We start from the raw sequence: 19,710 nt of genomic DNA, 5'->3' as shown, positions 1-19,710 counted from the left end.
ACTGTCTCTCCAATTTGAAAAATTCAGAGTACTTTTTGTCTGTCTACTCATTTATTTTACAAATATTATTGAGAACTATCATTGCTAAGCATTATTGGTTTTTTGCCATAGGAAGCTATTCCCTTAGTTAGAGATTAGAAAATGAAGAAATAAATGTAACGCTTTGCATTGACGCACTGTAAATGAAGTGATAGAGGGTACAAAAGACACCCAAGAAAGCGTGGTTAAATATGTTTGGGTGCTCAGCGCAGCATCATAGGAGAGGCTATTAATAAAATCTGACGAGGCTAGTGGAGCTTCCGGGTGTTTGGACAAGTAGGAAGAAATCTGGGAAAGGAAAAGGCAGCAGCATAAAACATCAAGTGGGGTGTGTGTGTGTGTGTGTGTGTGTGTGCGCGCGCTGAGCCGTGGCAGGTGGTGTTATATATACTTTTTTGGTGTGGTTGTGGCATTGCTTTGTTGCTGTTGGAGTTGTTGGAGTGGGGTAGAGCTGGGACCTTCTGTGCTAGGCTTTGACAATGCTGCAGGCTCGTGACTCTCAGTCCTGGAGGTATTTTTAGAGCTGGTAGTTTATGAGCATGCGCAGACACAGAAAATGACAAGGTGCATCTTATCAGAGCGTCAGCTCACTCGATCCTAGGGGATTAAAGGCAGGCTTTTGTATATTAAGTCAAAACACTTAACGAGTGAATGTAATACTGGTAGCACTGTAGCACTATTGTTCATCTATTTGCTCCAGCGGGCACCAGTAACATCTCCATTGTGAGACTTGTTGTTACTGTTTTTGGCACATCAAATACACCATAGGGAGCTTGCCAGGCTGTGCCGTGCGGCTGGGATACTCTTGGTAGCTTGCTGAGAGGGATGGAGGAATTGAACCTGTGTCAGCCGCATGCGAGGAAACGCCCTACCTGCTGTGCTATCTCTCCAGCCCGTAATACTGGTATGAGTGATAAAGATTTTCCTTGTTACGTGAGTTCCAACATCTATCCCCAGACTTCTAAGAGAGTCTGGGTCTTTTCTCAGACCTGTAGAGGTAGTTGTACAAAAATTTTGAAAATCTAGGCAATAAGGGATTTAAAAAAAGTTATTACTAGGTGCTGGAGAGATAGTATGGGGGGTAAGGTACTTCCCTTGCATCTGGCCTACCTCTGTTCAGTCCCTAGCAGATGATCCCTCAAGTATTACCAGGACCACTACAAGATATGGTCCCAAACACTCCCCTTCTTAAACAAATAAATTTATTTTTATTACCGTAAATAAGGTCAGATTATTTGTTACTTATCAATAGTAGTTTGGATTTATATAAGACATACATGTAGCACAATCTATTTAGAAGGCTGTTACAGTAAAATGTTGTACTAAGTTCTTTCAATTCAGGACTGGTACTACATTAACTTTTTTTGGAGGTGGAGGGTTTGGGCTACACCTGACAGTGCTTGTGGTAGTGGTGGCCCTGACTCTATGTTAGTGATGGGGGCTTTTCTGGCTTTCAGGGAACCACAATACTGGAAATTGAACTTGACTCAGCATCATGCAAGGGAAGCATCTTAACCTCTGTACTATTTATCTGAGCACTACAATAAATTATTTTTCCATAAAACTCTAGCACAATGTATGAAATATACTATAATTTATGTCATAGATTATATCAGATAAATAAAATATGCTATTAGTTATTTATCAGTGGTAGATATTGGGGAATGTGTATACATTTTGTCTGTTAAGCTCTAAATCGAATTAGCTGATAAGTGTCAATGGACTGTTGGGTCATTAGATCTCAGGAGTCATTAGATTATAAAGTATACAGAATGTAATGTGATACTTAATCAAAATTCCATCTTTAGAACTATTAAAATTTATTTAGAATACATTGAACTGGGGCCAGAGAGTACTTTGGGAGAGCGTTTGCCTTGCACGTGGCTGACCCAAACTAGGTCTCCAGCATCCCTGTAAAATCCCTTGAGCCCTACCAGGAGTGATACCCAAGTGCAGAGTTATGAATAAGCTCTGAGTACCATTAGAGCTGGATGTGGTGCAAAACCAAAACAAAACAAAACACAGTCAAATTAAAAAAAAGAAAGAAAAGAAAAAAACACCAAAACCATTTAGCGGTTTTAAGAACTGTTAGTATTTTTTGTTATTAATTTGGTCTGACACCTGCTTTTAGAATGTATCTGTCTGTTTAGATGTTTTCTCTGTGATCATTTGCTATAGATCATCTCAAAAGATTCTTTTTTTAAAGCTTTATGAAGTTCCCACGAGCTGAGTGATGGCGTTCGAGTGAGGCCATCTGGAATTAGGAATTTAAGTTGCCAGAGAAGTGGAGATCAGATATGGATTTTGACTAGTTAACAAAGCATGGGCTGGAATGAGAGCTCACTGGGTATGGCACTTGCCTTGCATGTGACAAATGCAGGTTAATCCTTAGCACCCCGTCTAATCCCCCAGCACTGCCAGTAGTGATCCCTGAGCACAGAGCCAGGAGTTAAGTCCTGAGAAAAGCCGGATGAAGTCCCAAACCAAAATAATGTAGATAGGGCTGGAGTGATAGCAGAGTGGGTAGGGCATTTGCCTTGCATGTGTCTGACCCGAGTTTGATTCCCAGCATCCCATATGGTCCCCCGAGCACTGCCAGGAGTAATTCCTGAATACACAGCTAGGAGTAACCCCTGAGCATCGTCGGGTATGACCCAAAAACCAGAAACACTGTGGCACTGTCCTTCTGTTGTTCATCGATTTGCTCGAGCGGGCCCAGTAACGTCTCCATTGTGAGACTTGTTGTTACTGTGTTGGCATATCAAATACATCATGGGTAGCTTGCCAGGCTTTGCCGTGCAGGCGAGATACTCTCGGTAGTTTGCTGGGCTCTCTGAGAGGGGCAGAGGAATCGAACTCAGGTCAGCCAGGTCGAAAAAAAAATGTAGATAATGTTTGCTTAAGAATATTTCACTTGAAAAAGGAAAACACTTGTATTTCAAAACTTTGAAGCTTTTTTTCCCTCTGCTTTTGAAATTAGATTAGGATTGGTAAAAAAATCTAATTCTTAGCTCATAAAAATTATAAATGAGTTAATGAAGCACATATATTATTCCTAAAAGCAGAAAATACAAAATTTTACTCATTTTTTTTTGTTTGTTTTGTGTTTGGGCCACACTCAGCAGTGCTTAGTAATTACTCCTGGCTCTGTGCTCATGATCACGCCTTGCTAGCTCAGGGAGGACCATAATGGGTGCTGGGGATTGAATCCAGGTCAGCCATGTGCAAGGCAAACACCCTACTAGCTGTACAATTTCTCTGGCTGTAACTTTCTACTTCTAACCTCCTATTAGTGAATGATCTTTAAAAGGTAAAGGCCCTCCCGTTGTTCATCGATTTGCTCGAGCGGGCCCAGTAACGTCTCCATTGGAGACTTTGTTGTTACTGTGTTTGGCATATCGAATACGCCACGGGTAGCTTGCCAGGCTCTGCCATGCGGGCGAGATACTCTCGGTAGCTTGCCGGGCTCTCCGAGAGGGGCGGAGGAATCGAACTCGGGTCGGCCATGTTGGCTGCGTGCAAGGCAAACGCCCTACCGCTATGCTATTGCTCCAGCCCGAATGATCTTTAGATTTTTTTTTTTTGCGGGGGGGGGGTGGTGGCGGGAACTTCCTCAGCAATGCCCAGGAGCCATGAGGACTGGGGCCACCACTACTTGGTGTTTTGGGGGCCATGTAGGGCCTTGCGCATGCAAGGTATAGACTCCACTTCCTCAAGTTTTCTTTCTGGCCCTCTGAAGTTCCTGAACTTGCTGAAATACAGAACAAAATGAGTTTCTGGTTGAAATCTCAGGCTTTCACATAGCTCTCTGACTTCAAAAGAATTAGGTAACATTGTTCATGTTTTTATTTTTTCAATTAATTTTTTTTTTTTTTTTTTTTTTGCTTTTTAGGTCATACCTAGCAGTGCACAGGGGTTACTCCTGGCTCTGCACTCAGGAATTACCCCTGGCAGTGCTCAGGGGACCATATGGGATGCTGGGAATCGAACCCAGGTTGGCTGCGTGCAAGGCAAATGCCTTACCCACTGTGCTATTGCTCCAGCCCACCACTGTTCAAGTTTTTAAATACTTTTTACTTCAAGAGAACCAAAGACTTTGACAATATTTATCTTTTTTTTTTAAAGTAGGCAGTCCTTCCTCGCTTAACTTTTTGTTTTATTTTGGGTTTGGATTTTGAGCCACACCTGGCAGTACTCAGGGCTGAATCCTGGTTCTGCCTTGTTTAACAGTTAAGGAAAACAAGGCCTAGACAGCTTGATTGATTTTCCCAGTATGGCAATTTGTTTCGGTTTTAGCTCATATTTCTTCTTTTAATCATTAAGATAAAAATGTTCTCCCTCTGCCCACTTCCAGTTTTTCACTCCTTTGCCCAGAGCAGAGATGAGAAATTAGAACAGCTCAGTACTTTTTTGGGTGTGTGTATTTGATGCCAAACACAATAACAAGTGTCACAATGGAGACGTTACTGGGCCCGCTTGAGCAAATCGATGAACAATGGGAGGACAGTGACAGTGACAGTGATAGTGACAGTATGTGTGTGGCCCTGGGGATTGAACCCGTGCCTCACACATGCAAGACCAGGGACATCCCAGCCTCTCCCTGACTCCGGGATAGAGGGGACAAGATGTGTTCGTTGGTTCTGTTGAGTTTTAGGATGGTGAGCTTCATAGCTCTATAACTTGAAATAACACCACTTCTGTTTTTGGGGGGCGGGGGTACGGGGGACACTTCCAAGCAATGCTCAGGAGGCCTGGGGAACTTCTCATTAATTCTCAACCAACTGGCCTGCTGAGCGAGGACCAGAAGATGCAATGCTGCCTGAGCTCTGCAATGGTGAGGATTCCCCAGGCCGCTTCTGCAGCGCTGGGGGAACTGTAGCACTGAAAATCCAACCTGGGTCGGACACCTAGTGGGCCTGTACCCTAACTGCTGTATTGTCTCCCAGCTCCAACGCCGCCTCTGATTGCTTTTAGTTACCCCAGACCAAATTCAAATTAGCTGCAGTAGTAGGGACAGGTTTTAGTGATTTATTTATTAATTTATTTTGCTTTTTGGGTCACACCCGGCAATGCACAGGGGTTACTCCTGGCTCTACACTCAGGAATTACTCCTGTGGGTGCTCGGGGGACCATCTGGGATGCTGGGAATCGAACCTGGCTTGGCTGCATGCAAGGCAAATGTCCTCCCCACTGTGTTATCACTCCAGCCCCAGTGATTTCTTTAAATGTGTGGGAAAAGCAAGTTTAGGAGTGATCAGTACCCTAGATTTGTGCTTCTGCCCATCCCCATGTTTTCTTAGCATCTGAACTTCTCTCTTTTTTTTCTTCCTCATGCCTCTCCTCCATTAGATAGTAAAATAAGCAGGAGAGAGTGTTTTAATACAAATCCTTACTGTAGGGAGCCAGAGAAGCAGCATTATTGTCTGATATAAATAGCATGATGGATTGTCTAAAAGGAAAAGCCATTAACCAAGTATTAGTTGTGAAATTGTGGCTTAAACTCTGAAGTTCTGGTCATATAATAAAAAGCAAAGTGATTTTATGTATTGAATACTGGTCTTAGGGACTATTATTGTGTGATCTGATCTGAAATATTTAGACAGTTGCTTGTTTGAAACTAACTTCTACCATGATTTCTATATTTAGCTCAGAGTTTAGAAAATGATATGTTCCCCTTGCTTTTTCATAAGTATTTTCCTTTAATGGTCTACAGATATAAAAGTATTTTATTCGCGTGCGTGTGTGTGTGTGGGAGGAATGAGGAGCACTTAGCGATGCTTAATGCTTACTTCTGACTCTGCACTCAGGGTTGACTCCTGGTAGGGATGGGGGGGTGGCGTATATAATGCTGGGGATCAAATTCTAGTCAGCTGTGTGCAAGGCAAGGACCCTAGAATTTTTTTATGCATAACATGGTTTTTAAAATTTGTGAAATTAGTTTATTAACCTTTTGGAATTTCTGTTCCATGAATTAAATAGTAACTAAATAAGAAAAATTTAAAAACCACATTAATTATATTAAAATAGGATTTATCCATGTTCTTTTTAAAAAGTCAAGCAACAATTATGTTAATAAGTGAAAATTCTGGGGCCAGAGAGATAGTACAGCAAGTAAGGTGCTTGTCTTGCGCACAGTCAACCCAGATTTGATCCATAGCACCCAATATGGTCCTCTGAGAACTGTCAAGGTGATTCCTGAGCGCAGAGCCCTCATCATTGCCAGGTTCAACTCAGCAAAACAAAAGCAAAACCATCCCTCCTTGGAAAAGTAAAGGTTTCTCTCATTCTCATTCAACGAAAACAAAGTGTGACCTAAATAGTCATTTCTTTTGAGAGTGGCAGGAGAATCTGGGCCACCTCATTGGTGTTCAGGTGCAGCTCTTGGCTCTGTTCTTGGGGCTTACTCTGGGGGTGCTTGGGGAGCCTTATGGTAGTAGGGATTGAACTGGGGTCAGCTGCATGCAAAGCAAGTGCCCCGCCCTATACTATCTCTCCAGGCCCACCAGGGGTTCCTTTACTCCACAACTTGGTGGCCTTTGGTGGCTGATAAAATTTGGGACCAGAAACCTAGTTTTCCCCCATCTAATAAGTTATCAAGGAAGTCAGAAAATGGGATATTTTGGACAAATAATATGATTTCACATAAATATCCAAATTTGTTTGCCAAATTATTGCCAAATTGGTTGGCAGCAGATACAACTACAAAAGCACTACTTAGCATGCCAGAACCCTACAGCTGTGAGCCAAATGCATTCTGCCAGCCATCTTTTTATGACCTTTGCTAGTTAAGGAGTAAGTCTGACTTTCACATCAACACAGAATGGTTGTACTGCTGAATCTGAAACTTGAAGCTAAAAGCTGTATTTCTCTATTTCAGGGAATTGGTAACTACATTTTGGTGTCTGATTTTTGGGACTTATATTAGAGGTTATCCCAAACTGAAGGGCTTGAGGGCCACTCCCCAAAATATTTGGTCAGCTGGTATAGCCTGATTGTTCATACTTGGGCCCAGTGATGCAGTCAGGTGCAGCCATCGTGGGGGGCTGGGGGGACAGAATTTGAAGATGCACAAGGGCCAGAACAACAGCACAGAGGGCAGAAATGCTTGTCTTGCATGTGGTTGACCTGGGTTCAATCTCCTGCATCCATTTGGTCTCCTGAGCAACGCTGCGAATAACTTCTGAGTGCAGAGCCAGGAATAAATCCTGAGCATTGCTGGGTATGGCCCAAACCCCCTGCCCCCACAAAAGACTTATGAATGCTATATATGAATGGGCATATATATGCTCCAGGACTTTGACCTATCTCCCTAACCCCATTTTATTTATTTATTGGTTTTTGGCTTATACTCAGAAAGATGATTACCATGTTTTCCTTCTCCTCCCCACTCCCCAATCTCTCTAGATGTGGTCTGTTGTGTTTCCACATACATTTTAGAATTGTTTTGTTTCTTTAAAAATATCATTGGAATTTTGACAGGAATTGCACTGAATCATAAATTGCTTTAGGTAATACAACTATTTTTACAACATTCTTCCTGTCCATGAGTACATTTTTTCATTCCTTTGTGTCTTCTACTTCGTAACAATGTTCGACAGGATTTTCAATGTATAGGCCTTTCAACTCTCTTATTAAGTGTGAAAAGATATCTTATCCTTCTTATGCCCTTATAAATGGGGTTGTTTTCTTAATTTCTCTTTCTTTCATTATTTATTAATAGAAATACTTTAGGTTTTTTTTGTATATTGATTTTATTTCTATTTGTTTTTACTTTTAAGAGTTTTTGGTGTCCTCTTTTGAGATTTTTCTATTTATGTTATCTTGTCAGGCTGGAGCGATAACACAGCGGGTAGGGCGTTTGCCTTGCACGCAGCTGACTTGCGTTTGATTCCTCTGTCCCCCTCAGAGAGCCCAGCAAGCTACTGAGAGTATCCTGGCAAGCTACCCGTGACGTATTCGATATGCCAAAAACAGTAACAACAGGACTCACAATGGAGATGTTACTGGTGCCCACTCGAGCAAATCGATGAATAATGGGAGGACAGTGACAGTGACTTTTCTTTCGATTTGCATTTCTTTTTATATCTTTTCTTGAGATACACTCGGTAGCTTGCCCCTCTCGGAGAGCCTGGCAAGCTACTGAGAGTATTTCACCTGCACGGCAAAGCCTGGCAATCTACCCGTGACGTATTTGATATGCCAAACACAGTAACAACAAGTCTCACAATAGAGACGTTACTGGGCCTGCTTGAGCAAATCGATGAACAACAGGAGGACAGTGACAGTGACTTGTCCAACTGATTTGACATGGACTTTCAACTATGTTAAATATGGTGAGAGTGAACATCATTGTCTTATTCCAGATTTTAGGGGAGAAGTTTTCAAAGCTTTCAGGTTTTCACCATTGATACCAGTATGACTATGTTAGGAATATGATACTAGTTGTGGGTTTGTTATATATATCTTCATTATGGTGAGACATGTTCCTATTAATAGAAGGATTTTCCATATATTGGGTGTTGAATTTTGTCAAAGTCTTTTTCCATCTCTGTTGATATGATGTATGATTTTTTATCTTTCTTGATGTGATTTAGTGATTTAATATACATTAATTGATTTACATGTTTGAACCAAACTTTATTGTGTATTTTTTTTTGAGGCATTGATGCATTCTGTTAGCCAAGATTTTGTAGATAGGGGCCAGGACAAAAGCACAGCAGGTTGGACATTTGCCTTGCATGTGGCTGACCTGAGTTCAATCCCCACCACCCCATTTGTTCACCCACTTCCTCCCCACAAAGCCTGCTAGGAATGATCCCTGAGTTACCAAAGCCAGGAATAACCCTTGGGTATAGCGGTAGTAGCCCTGCTGAGTGTGCCCCAATATCCTGCCCCCCAAAAAACCAAAATAAAACCTCTGTGGAGCTGGGGAGATAGTACAGTGGGTAGGGAGGGCACTTGCCTGGCACGCAGTTGACCCAGTTTTGATCCCTGGCATCTCATATGGTAAGGTCCCTTGAGCAACGCCAGGATAAATTCCTGAGCACTGAGCCAGGAGTAACCCCTGAGCACTGCTAGGTGTGTGCCCATCACAAAAAAGAGGATTTTGTTAAAGATTTTTTTTCTGTGTTTCACAGTGTTTCAATTTTGTTTTTATTTGCAATTTTTGCCTGGTTTTGAGGTGATAGTGATGTTGACCTCTTAAAATCTTTGGGGTGTGTGTGTGTGTGTGTGTGTGTGTGTGAAGACTTTAAAAAGATCAGGTATTATATCTTCCTTGAAAGTTTGTAGAATTTCCTAGTGAAGCCTGAAGCTGTCTGCTCTTGGACTTTTGATTGCAGGGAGAAATTTTTCTATTTTTGTACTTGGTGGTCTGCTTAAGCCATTTAAAGGCTATGAGTTTGTTTTAAGATCTTGTATGAAGTTTTTGTGTACATAAGAAAGACAAGTACCATTCTTAAAAATTCATATGGTCATTTTGCAAATCAACTCATGCATATCAACTACACTGTATTTTAACAGTGACTTTTATAGTATTCACACTTAGGGTAATTACTGATATATGGGGCTTAATCATTCTGTCTTATTTTCTGGTTATTTTCTATTTCTGGTCTTTCTTTTCCTTCTTGCTCCCTATCCTTCCTTTTATCCTTCATTCCTTCCCACACTCATTGGTGCTTTGAGGTCCCTCCTGGCTTGGAGAATGCAGTGCCAGAGGTTGAACCTGCGCTTTCTATGTACACTGCATTAACTCCATTCTGTTGGCTAGCGGGGATACGCACCACTATACTAACTAGGATGGTGCCAGTCTGTTGAGCTACGTCTTCAGCCCTGTCACTATTGTTTCTTTTCTGTGAGTTATTAACCATTGAATTTGGATGATTTTCCTTGGTTATTTAAGTTCTTCAAGTTTTCTTCTCCGTGTTTTCTTCTCAGTGTCTCAGCTCAGATTTGTGTGTGTGTGTGTGTGTGTGTGTGTGTGTGTGTGTGTGTGTTGTGTGTAGTTCCTATAAGGATTTTATCTGTCTGTACCTAAGATTTGCTTATTTTTTTTTTGCTTCCCACCCCTTTCCCCCAAGATGTTTTTTTTATGTGTTGATATGACCTGTTATGTATTTGTTTGGCTTTTATTTATTTATTTATTTATTTTTGTCCACACACAGTGGTGTTCAGGGGCTACTCTTTTGGCTCTTCGCTTGGGGAGCCCATACAATGCCAACCGAAGCAGCCCTCTACTTGTTCATTATCTTTAAAGTTAAAATTGTCTTATTCTTCCTCTTTTTTGTTTTTTTATTCTTGTTGATGCCTCTTGTTGTTTTTTATTTTTTATTTTTATTTTTTAATTTTTACTATTTATCATCACATTTAGGTTTTGAGGTTTGTTTGTTTTTTCCCTAGAAGACTTCCTTTCAGTATGTCTTGGAGAGATAGATCTGGTAGTGGTTAACGCCATCATTCCATTATCTTTGACTATCAAGGAAGTCCTTGATTTCTCTATCATATTTTAATGATAATTTTGTAGAATGTTTATTTTTGGCTAGATTTTTTTTTTATGTCTTCAAATTGGGAACATGCTGTTTAATTCTTCCCTGGACTGTAGAGTCTTCGTGAGAAGTATATTGATTGTCTAAATGAAGTACCTTAGATACTAATTATTTTCCCTGGAAATCTTTAATATCATTTCTTATCATTTGTCTTTAATAGTTTAACAATGCACCATAATTTTAGATCTTTTTTCTTTGTTTTGGGTCCATACTTGGCTGTGTTTAGGGATTACTCCTGGGTCTGTGCTCAGGAATCATTACTGGCAGTGCTCAGGGAACCATTTGCAGTTCAGGGATCAAACCAATGTTGTCCACATGCAAGACAAATACATTAATCTCTCGGGCCCTTTATGTAAGTCTTCCTGCATTATATTTATCTATTTATTTATTTATTTGTTTTGCCACACCAGTGATGTTCAGGAGTCACTCTTAGTTATGAACTCAGTCACTCTAGGAGGTTCTCAGGGGACCATATGGGATGCTGGGGATCAACCCTGGGTTTGCCACTTGCAAGGCAAGTACCTTACCTGCTATACTATCTCTACGATCCGTCTATCTGCACTGTAAATATGATGTTTTGTAAGCTTTCTAGACGAATATGATTCTCTCCTTAGGTTTGGGATGTTTTTAGCTATAAATTTCTTTGAGTAGGCTCTCAGCTTTCTTATCTCTTTCTCCTCAAATACCCATTATTCTTATATTTTCTCTCTAATAAGTCATTTTTTTTTGAAGAGAGAGGGTACACCCATTAGTGTTCAGGGCTTACACTTGGCTCAGTACTGGGGATCACTCCTGGTGTGTTCCGGGGAACATATGGATACTGGGGATCAAACTCGGGATGGCTGTGTGCAAGGCAAATGCCCTACTAGCTATATTATTGCTCTGGCTACAGCCTGATACTTCTTGAAGGAAGCTATTGTTTTCATTCTTTCATTTAATTCATTACTGAAATATTACCTTTAATCTCACTTGCGTTAAAAGATTGAGATTTCTCTCTTCCTTCTCTTTCCTTTCCTTTTCTCTTTTCCTTTTCCTTTCCCTCTCCCCATCCCTGCCTCGTCCTGTTCCTTCCTATACTTCACAGTACTAAGAGGTTGTTCAGGGCTTACTGTTCTGCAGTGTGCAGGGGACTGTGTGATGCTGATGATTGAACTCAGGCATCACACATGCAAAGTATGAACCCAGGCCCCTTGAGCTATCTCTGTTTTCCCCTTGGTGTGTGTGTGTGTGTGTGTGTGTGTGTGTGTGTGTGTGTGTGTTTATCCAATACCTCTGTTTGAAATTACTTTGTAGCTTCAGTATCTTGAGGAACTTGTTCTTCTAGGTGTTTTAGTCATAAATTTCATGTATCGTTCACTTTTTCATCATAGTTATTTTAATTTAGTCATCTGTCAGGGTATGGAGAGAGAGGATGATGGGTGTAGGGTTTCTTTCATTGCTCTGGGTGGGATGGATCAGTAGGGTATAGATTGTTGTCCCCTTGCCTTGTGTGACCAAACTCATCTGAACCCAACATCTCTGATTCTTGATTCCTCTCCAAATGTTCTTCAGCGATCATCTGCTACCATTGTCGTTTCCTCTGAGTCGGTCTTCGTGGACTTCCAAGGGAGTGGGGAGTGCCTTTAGCCTGCTGTAGTTGATGGGGTTCTGTTTCTGCACCTCAAGACAGCAGGTGGTCTTGAGAATGTGCCTCTCCTCTGTGTAGGACCTCCCTAGAGTTCTGAAAACCAGTGTCTCCAGAGTCTGTGGGGCAGGGGGTGGGGTGGGGAGAGAGTTCTTGGCTCTGAAGGCAGCATACAGCTACCATGTGTATGCTAAAAATGACTGGAATTTTTGTGCGTATATAGACACTGTGCCTAGCCTTGGGCAATCATGGATTCTTTTGTCCTATATGAAAGAGCTCAGTGGATCCCTAGAGAGACACATGGCACCAAAAACAGGGACCTTTCCCTGCTTGGACTGCAATCTCAGTAACTGCATTGTTCTTTCTGTCCTGCCTTAATTCTCAGGAAGAAGTTTCTGTAGCTTGGGGCTATTTTAGCTTAGCACTAAAAGTGGATCTTCCTGTATCAGAAGTCTGTGTGAAGACATTCAGCCTGCTGCTGCTAAAATTATTGGGCACAGAGTCTAGCTAGTCACATACCCAGTTTAAGTTGCTTACAGGAGTCATTTTATATGAGGCTCTTAGTGAAGAAGCTCACTAGATTTCTGGGGACTTGAGTGCTCCCAAACTGTTTTCTGGGCCACACCCAGCAGTGCTCCAGGGTTCTTCTTGGCTCTGTGCTCAGGAATCACACCCGGCAGTGCTTAGGGGACTGGAATAGAATGCTGGGATCAAAACTGGGTTGACTGTGTGCAAGCCAAGCACCTTACCTGCTGTACTGTCCCACTGACCCCAGTGCTCCTAAACTCTTGTTTTTCTGTCTGCAGTTCGCACCATGTGAAACTGTGTTGCTCTGCTTTGCAGATGTTGTGGCTGGTACCCTCTCACAGTTCTGCCAACAGTGGTGTTTTTCTTTTTTTTTTTCTTTCTTTTTCTTTTTTTGCTTTTTGGGTCACACCTGGCAATGCTCAGGGGCTTCTCCTGGCTCTGCACTCAGAAATCACTCCTGGTGGTGCTTGGGGGACCATTTGGGATGCTGGGGATCGAACCCAGGCCAGTTGTGTATACAAGGCAGATGTCCTACCCACTGTACTATTGCTCTGGCCCCAACACTTTGTTTTTGATCACTGAAAATGTAGATGAGGGACTGGAGAGATTATATAGCAAAGTAGAGAGTTTACGTTCGACTGAGGTTCTATCCCTAGTACCACATGTGATCCCCTGACCCTGCCAGGAGTGATTCCCTAAGCACAGAACCAGAAGTAAGCCCTGAACATTGCTGGGTGTGGAAAAAAAAAGTAGCCATCTGGAGAGAGCTCAATGAGCTAAGTGCATTGCATGCAGGAGCCTTGCGTTCAGTCCCTGTCCTGCATGGTCCCCTAAGTACCCCTAGGATTGACCCCCAAGCACAGAGGAAGGAGTCGTGCCCAAGTATTACCAAGTATAGCCCCTAAACAAATGAAAGTTTTAGAATGTAAGCATTTGAACCAGGGAGGAAGCTCAGAGGTCTGGAGCCCACGTGTGGCATGCATGGGAACTGGATTTTCCCTGACTTTGTCATGTGTACTCCTGGTGCCCCCCAGCAGTTCTGGGAAAGCCTCTCTTGCCCAAAACAGAAGCAGTAAAAACAAAACAAAAAAAGATTAGGTTGACCTGATATTCTCTAGTCATCAGCTGATGTGTATTGCATGAGAAGCATAGTGGATTTCTGATTGTGTTTTAGGTAATCTTTCTCTGACTCAGTATATTTTGCTATACTTAAAAACCTTATTTTTATATCTTCAATTGTGTTATCATTTCTAGTTTTACTATACTTTTTAGTAGGAAACGAGTGTGGAGGTGTGTTGTGTGACATGAAGCCTGATGAACAGTGATACTGGGTTGGTCAGTTCTGCCAGGATTCTTTTGGCTGAGTATCATTTTCTTTTTTATTGGATCACCAGGAGATACAGTTACGAACTTTCATGATTCCATTTCAGTCATAAAATGATTGAGCACCCATCGCTCCACCAGTGCACATTTTCCACCACCATTGTTCCCAGTATCCCTCCTGCTACCCCTACCCCATCCCACCCTATGCCTGTGGCACGTACGTTCCTTATTACTCTCTCTCTAATTTTGGTGTTATGGTTTGCAATACAGATACTAAGAGGCCATCATATTTGGTCCTTAGTTTACTTTCAGCACACATCTCCAATATATGTGATCCCTCCAATCATCATTTACTTAGTGGTCCCTTCTCCATCGCAATTGCCTTTTGCCTCAGCATGTGAGGCCAGCTTCCAAACCATGGAGTGATCCTCCTTATCTCTACTGTTCTTAGGTGTTAGTCTCGTATTATGCTACTTTATATTCCTCAAATCAGTATAGTCATTCTATGTCTGTACCTCTCTTTCTGACTAATTTCACTTAGCATGACACTCTCCATGTCCATCCACTTACATTCAAATTTCATAATTTCATCTCTTCTAACACCTGCATTGTATTCCGTTGTATAGATGTACCAGAGTTTCTTTAACCAGTCATCTGTTCTCGGGCATGCCGGTTTTTTTTTCCAGATCCTGACTATTGTGAACAGTTATAAACAATTATAACAATTATAAACAATACAATTGTATTGTTTATCGCTGTAATAAACATACAAGTGGAGATGTCATTTCTACTGTTTTTTTTTTTGCATCTCCAGGATATATTCCCAGAAGTGGTATTGCTGGGTCAGACAGGAGCACAATTTCTAGTTTTTGGAGGAGTGTCCATATTCTTTTCCAAAAAGGCTGGACCAGTTGAGGCCGAGTATTACTGAGGATTCTTTCGTATGGGCACTATGAGGGTAGAGCTTGCAGTGCTCTGGATGTTGTTACTGCAGAGTCTTGCCTTCGGTAAAGGGCAACGCATAGTCTACATCATTACTTTGGAAATGATGCAACTTGTGTAACTGAAGTATTTCAAAAATTTTTAAGTATTAAATAATGTAATTTTGTTGTAAAGTATGTCTTAAATGATTGGGGCATAATAGGGCATAAAATGAAGAGTAAAATGTAGTCATTTTCTTAACACTGTGTTGGCAAACTTGTCTTTCTAAAAAGTCATGTATTCTAAATTGAGTTCATTCAAGAATATGCATGAGTTTCTATTCTGAATCAATCCTGTACTCTGTGACAAGTCAATCTTCTGGTGGGAAATTAGACTTTAAACAATGAGTTATAGAGTGTGCATTTTTGTCTCTGTGTGTGTATGTATATATGTGCGCGTGCACACATGTGCCAGGGATGGAACCCAGGTCCTCATAAACATGCAAGGCAAGTGCTCTCCTGCTGAACTATATCCGCAGCTCTGGGTTGCTTAATTATTTTAATAAATATTTTGCAGTGTAAGTGTATCTTGCTGAAAGTGTGTAAAGAGAATGCAAAGTCACCTGGTGTTTCTGACATGATTCTCATGATGAAATATGCTGAGTAGAGTGGGTGCAAATTAATAGGCAGAGCCTTGGAGATGGTAAAGTGATTTGAAAGAGAATGAATTGCCGAGTGATGGCAGGAACATACATTGTTCTGGGAGTTGAGAGTGGGTGAGCTCTATCTAGAGCAGGAGGCAGTGAGCAGGTATGCAGAGATCAGATTCTCTGATCCTAGAAGCCATATTAAGAATAGTTAGATTTATTCCTTTTGATGGAGTTACTATTTTGTGTGCTGTCTAAACCATATCACTCAAGAATGAAAGAAAATGTTACTTGTTACATGCACAGTCACTTATAATAGCAGCAGTATGATATGAAATTTTTGTAGCAAGTTTGCTGTGGAAGAGGACTCTAATTTGGCTTATGGATTGGAGAGGTCGTGTAGAGGCTATTGCTCTTTCCTGGCATGTAGCCAAGCTCTGTCCAAATCCCTGGCACTGCATATGCTACCCTGAACACTACCAGGAGTGATTGCTAAACAGAGGGCCAAGAGTAAACCCTGACACCACCAAGGTATGTCACCAAAACCAACAATTTTTTTTTTCTAAAAAAGAAGTATATGCTAGTATATAGAAGTTGAAGGCAGTTTCATTGTAGTTTTTGCAACTGTTTAACAACCCTGAGTAGGGTTGTTATTGAACTTTAATTTTCTTCCTGTTTAGATCTCTTCGTAAATAATTTTATTATTGAGGCTGGGGTTGTAGCTCAGTGGCAGAGAACATGTTTCAAATGTATATGGTCCTGGGTTCATTTCATGGCACGCAAGAGAACAGAAACCCCAGATAAAAAATTATTGACATTTCAGACACATAAAACAAATAGACACTGTACTCATTACCCACTTAATAATTTGGGGGGAACTCCCAGTAGTGACCCTGAGGTCACTCCCAACAATATTCAGCCTGTCACCACAGGCCTGTTGGTCTAATGCTCAGGTCCTGCTATGCTCTGCTGATCAGACCCTGTGGTTGTTGTTTTTTTTTAATATCCATATGCTTAATAATTTTTTTAATTGTATCACTATGATATAGTTACAAAGCTTTCATGATCAAGTTTCAGTCTTACAAAGTTCCAACACCTTATCTTTCCACCAGTGTACATTTCCCACCACCAATATACCCCATTTCTTCCCCCCACCCTGCCCCAGCCTTCCTCTCTCTCTCTCTCTCTCTCTCTCTCTCTCTCTCTCGGCAATATGGTTTGCAATACAGATACTGAGGGGCCATCATGTTTGGTCCTTTGCCCACTTTTACCACATATCTCCCACCCAGAGCAATCCGTTCTAATCATCATTGTCATAATAGTCCCTTCTCTATCACTACTGCCCTTTCTGCCAGTCCTTGAGGCAAGCTTTCATCCGTGGACCATTTATCCTAATTCTTGTTTCTACTCTCATTGTTGCTATTTCCATACTATTTTTTTCTTAATATCTCACAAGTAAGTGCAGTCATTCTATGTCTATCCTTTTCCTTCTGACTTATTTCACTTAGTATGATACTCTTCATGTCCACCCATTTATAAGTGAATTTCATGATTTTAGTTTTTTTTTTTCTAACAGCTGTGTAGTATTCCATGGTGTAGACATACCATAGTTTCTTTAACCAGTTGTCTGTTTTTGGGCACTCAGATTGTTTTCAGATTTTGGGTATTGGGAACAGTGCTGCAGTGAACATACAATGCAGATGTCATTTGTGCCGTGTGTTTTTGCATCCCAGGAATATATTCCCAGAAGTGGTATTGCTAGGTCATATGAAAGCTCAATTTCTAAGTTTTTTGAGAAATGACCATGTTGTTTTCCAAAAAGACTGGACCAGTTGGGATTCCTACCAACAATGAATTAGAGTCCCTTCCCCACATCCATGCCAGCACAGGTTGTTCTTACTCTTTTTTGGTGTGTGCCAGTCTCTGTGGTATAAGGTGATATCTCATTGTTGTTTTGATTTGCATCTCCCTGGTAATTAGTGATGTAGAGCATTTTTTCATGTACCTTTTTGCAATTTGTATTTCTTTCTTGAGAAGGTTTCTATTCATTTCTCTTGCCCATTTTTTGATGGGGTTACATGTTTTTTCTTATAAAGTTCTACCAGTGCCTTATATACCTTGAATATTAGCCCATTATCTGATGGGTATTGGATAAATAATTTTTCCCATTCTGTGGGCTGTCTCTGTCTTGGTCACTGTTTCTTTTGAGGTGGAGAAGCTTCTTAGCTTAATGTGGTCTCATTTGTTTATCTTTGCTTTCACTTGCTTGGTCAGTGATGTTTCATCTTTAAAGATGCCTTTATCTTAACTGTTATGAAGAGTTCTACCAGTGTTTTCCTTCATGTACCTTATGGATTCAGATCTGATATTGAGGTGTTTAATGCATTTTGAGCTGACTTTTGTGCCTGGTGTTAGAGGTTTGAGTTCATTTTTTGCATGTAGCTGTCCACTTTTCCCATTACCACTTGTTTAAGAGGTTTTCCTTGCTCCATTTCACATTTCTTAGTCCCTATGGATTTGCGGACAGTCAGAGACACACTTAGGGACCAACAGGGCTATGCCTATTGGTGCTCAGAGGACTGAGTGGCATCGAGGATCAGGACATTTACGTGTAAAAAGCATGTGTTCCAATCCTTGAAGCTATCTTCTTGGTCTCAATAATTTTAATAACACCCAAGAATAGCCGAGATAAATACCAGGAGGTTTACTGCATGGCTTGGAGGCCAGCCACACACTCTAGGGGAAAAGGCAGCTCAGATATAGAAGGGAGCACCAAATAAAGGGTGTTGGGAGGACCCTCCTAGGATGGGAGAAGCATGCTGAAAGTAGACTATAGACCAAAAATGATTGCCACTCAATGCCTCTTTTTCAAACCACAGCACCCAAAAGGAGAGAAAGAACAAAAGGGAGTGCCCTGCCACAGAGGCAGGGTGGGATGGAGGGATGGGGGGTGGGAGGGATACTGGGACCCATGGTGGTGGAGAATGGGCACTGGTGGAGGGATGGATATTCGATCATTGTATAACTGAAACCCAAGCACAAAAATTTGTAAGTCTACAACTGTACCTCATGGTGTTTCACTAATAAAAATTAAAAAAAAAAGTAATAATTTTTTCATTTATGCCTCTCTTCTTTTCCTTCATCTTTTTTTGTTTGTTTGTTTTTGGACCATACCCAGCGATGCTCAGAGCTTTCTTTTAATTCTGCACTCAGGAATTACTCCTGGAAGTACATGAAGATCTATATGGGATCTGGGGGATCAAACCCTGGTTAGCCTCTTGCAAACTAAGAGCCTTACCCATTGTGCTATCTCTGGTCCCACGGATTATCTTACAACAAATTCCACGACATCTTATTTGCAAAGATGGCTCACTGTGTACCTCTAAGAGTGAAAGAAAAATTATCAAAACCCAAGCCACACCAAATATCCTAAAAATAATAACATCTATTTATTTTTTTCAACATTGATCTTTAAAAAGAAAAAAAAAAGACTGTCTCCTGAATTTCCTGGAGGAACTCTTTATTTGTTAGCCCAGCAAGCTACCGAGAGTATCTCGCCTGCACAGCAAAGCCTGGCAAGCTACCCGTGATGTATTCGATATGCCAAACACAGTAACAGTAAGTCTCACAATGGAGATGTTACTGGGCCAGCTCGAGCAAATTGATGAACAATGGGAAGACAGTGCTATAGTGCAGTGCTACAGTGATCTTTAAAAATTAGTATTCCTGTTTCTTAATTTTCTTATAATTTTTTCTTTTGCTTGAATCAGAACTCAAATCAAATCTATGTATTATAATGAATTGCTTTGTCTTCACGAATCACGACCATCCTGTTATTTGTCGATTGCCTCGAGCAGGCCCCAGTAACGTCTCCTTCATCCTAGCCCTGAGATTTTTAAGAAAGTGCTATATTCAAGGCTCTTTAGGAGAATGAGACCCATCATTGTTACTGGTATTTGGCATATTGGGTACGCCATGGGGAGTTTGCCAGATTCTGCTGTGTGGGCAGGTTACATTCGGTAGCCTGCCAGTTTGTCCAAAGTAGGAATAAGATAATAAGATGTTATAATAAGATGTTGCGCGGC

At 41.2% G+C, this 19,710-nt stretch overlaps 1 protein-coding gene across 4 annotated transcripts in view; it reads left to right on the top strand.

Moving 5' to 3' along the window:
* The window catches only part of SLC25A12 (solute carrier family 25 member 12), a 193,422-nt gene that overhangs the window by 111,234 nt on the left and 62,478 nt on the right, over positions 1-19,710 (top strand). The window lies entirely within an intron of this gene.

Source organism: Sorex fumeus, unplaced genomic scaffold (genome assembly GCF_029834395.1).
Source record: "Sorex fumeus unplaced genomic scaffold, SorFum_2.1 ptg000009l, whole genome shotgun sequence".
NCBI classification, from domain to species: Eukaryota; Metazoa; Chordata; class Mammalia; order Eulipotyphla; family Soricidae; genus Sorex; species Sorex fumeus.
Note: the sequence above shows the minus strand (reverse complement) of the source record. Positions and strands in the feature narration are given on the sequence as shown.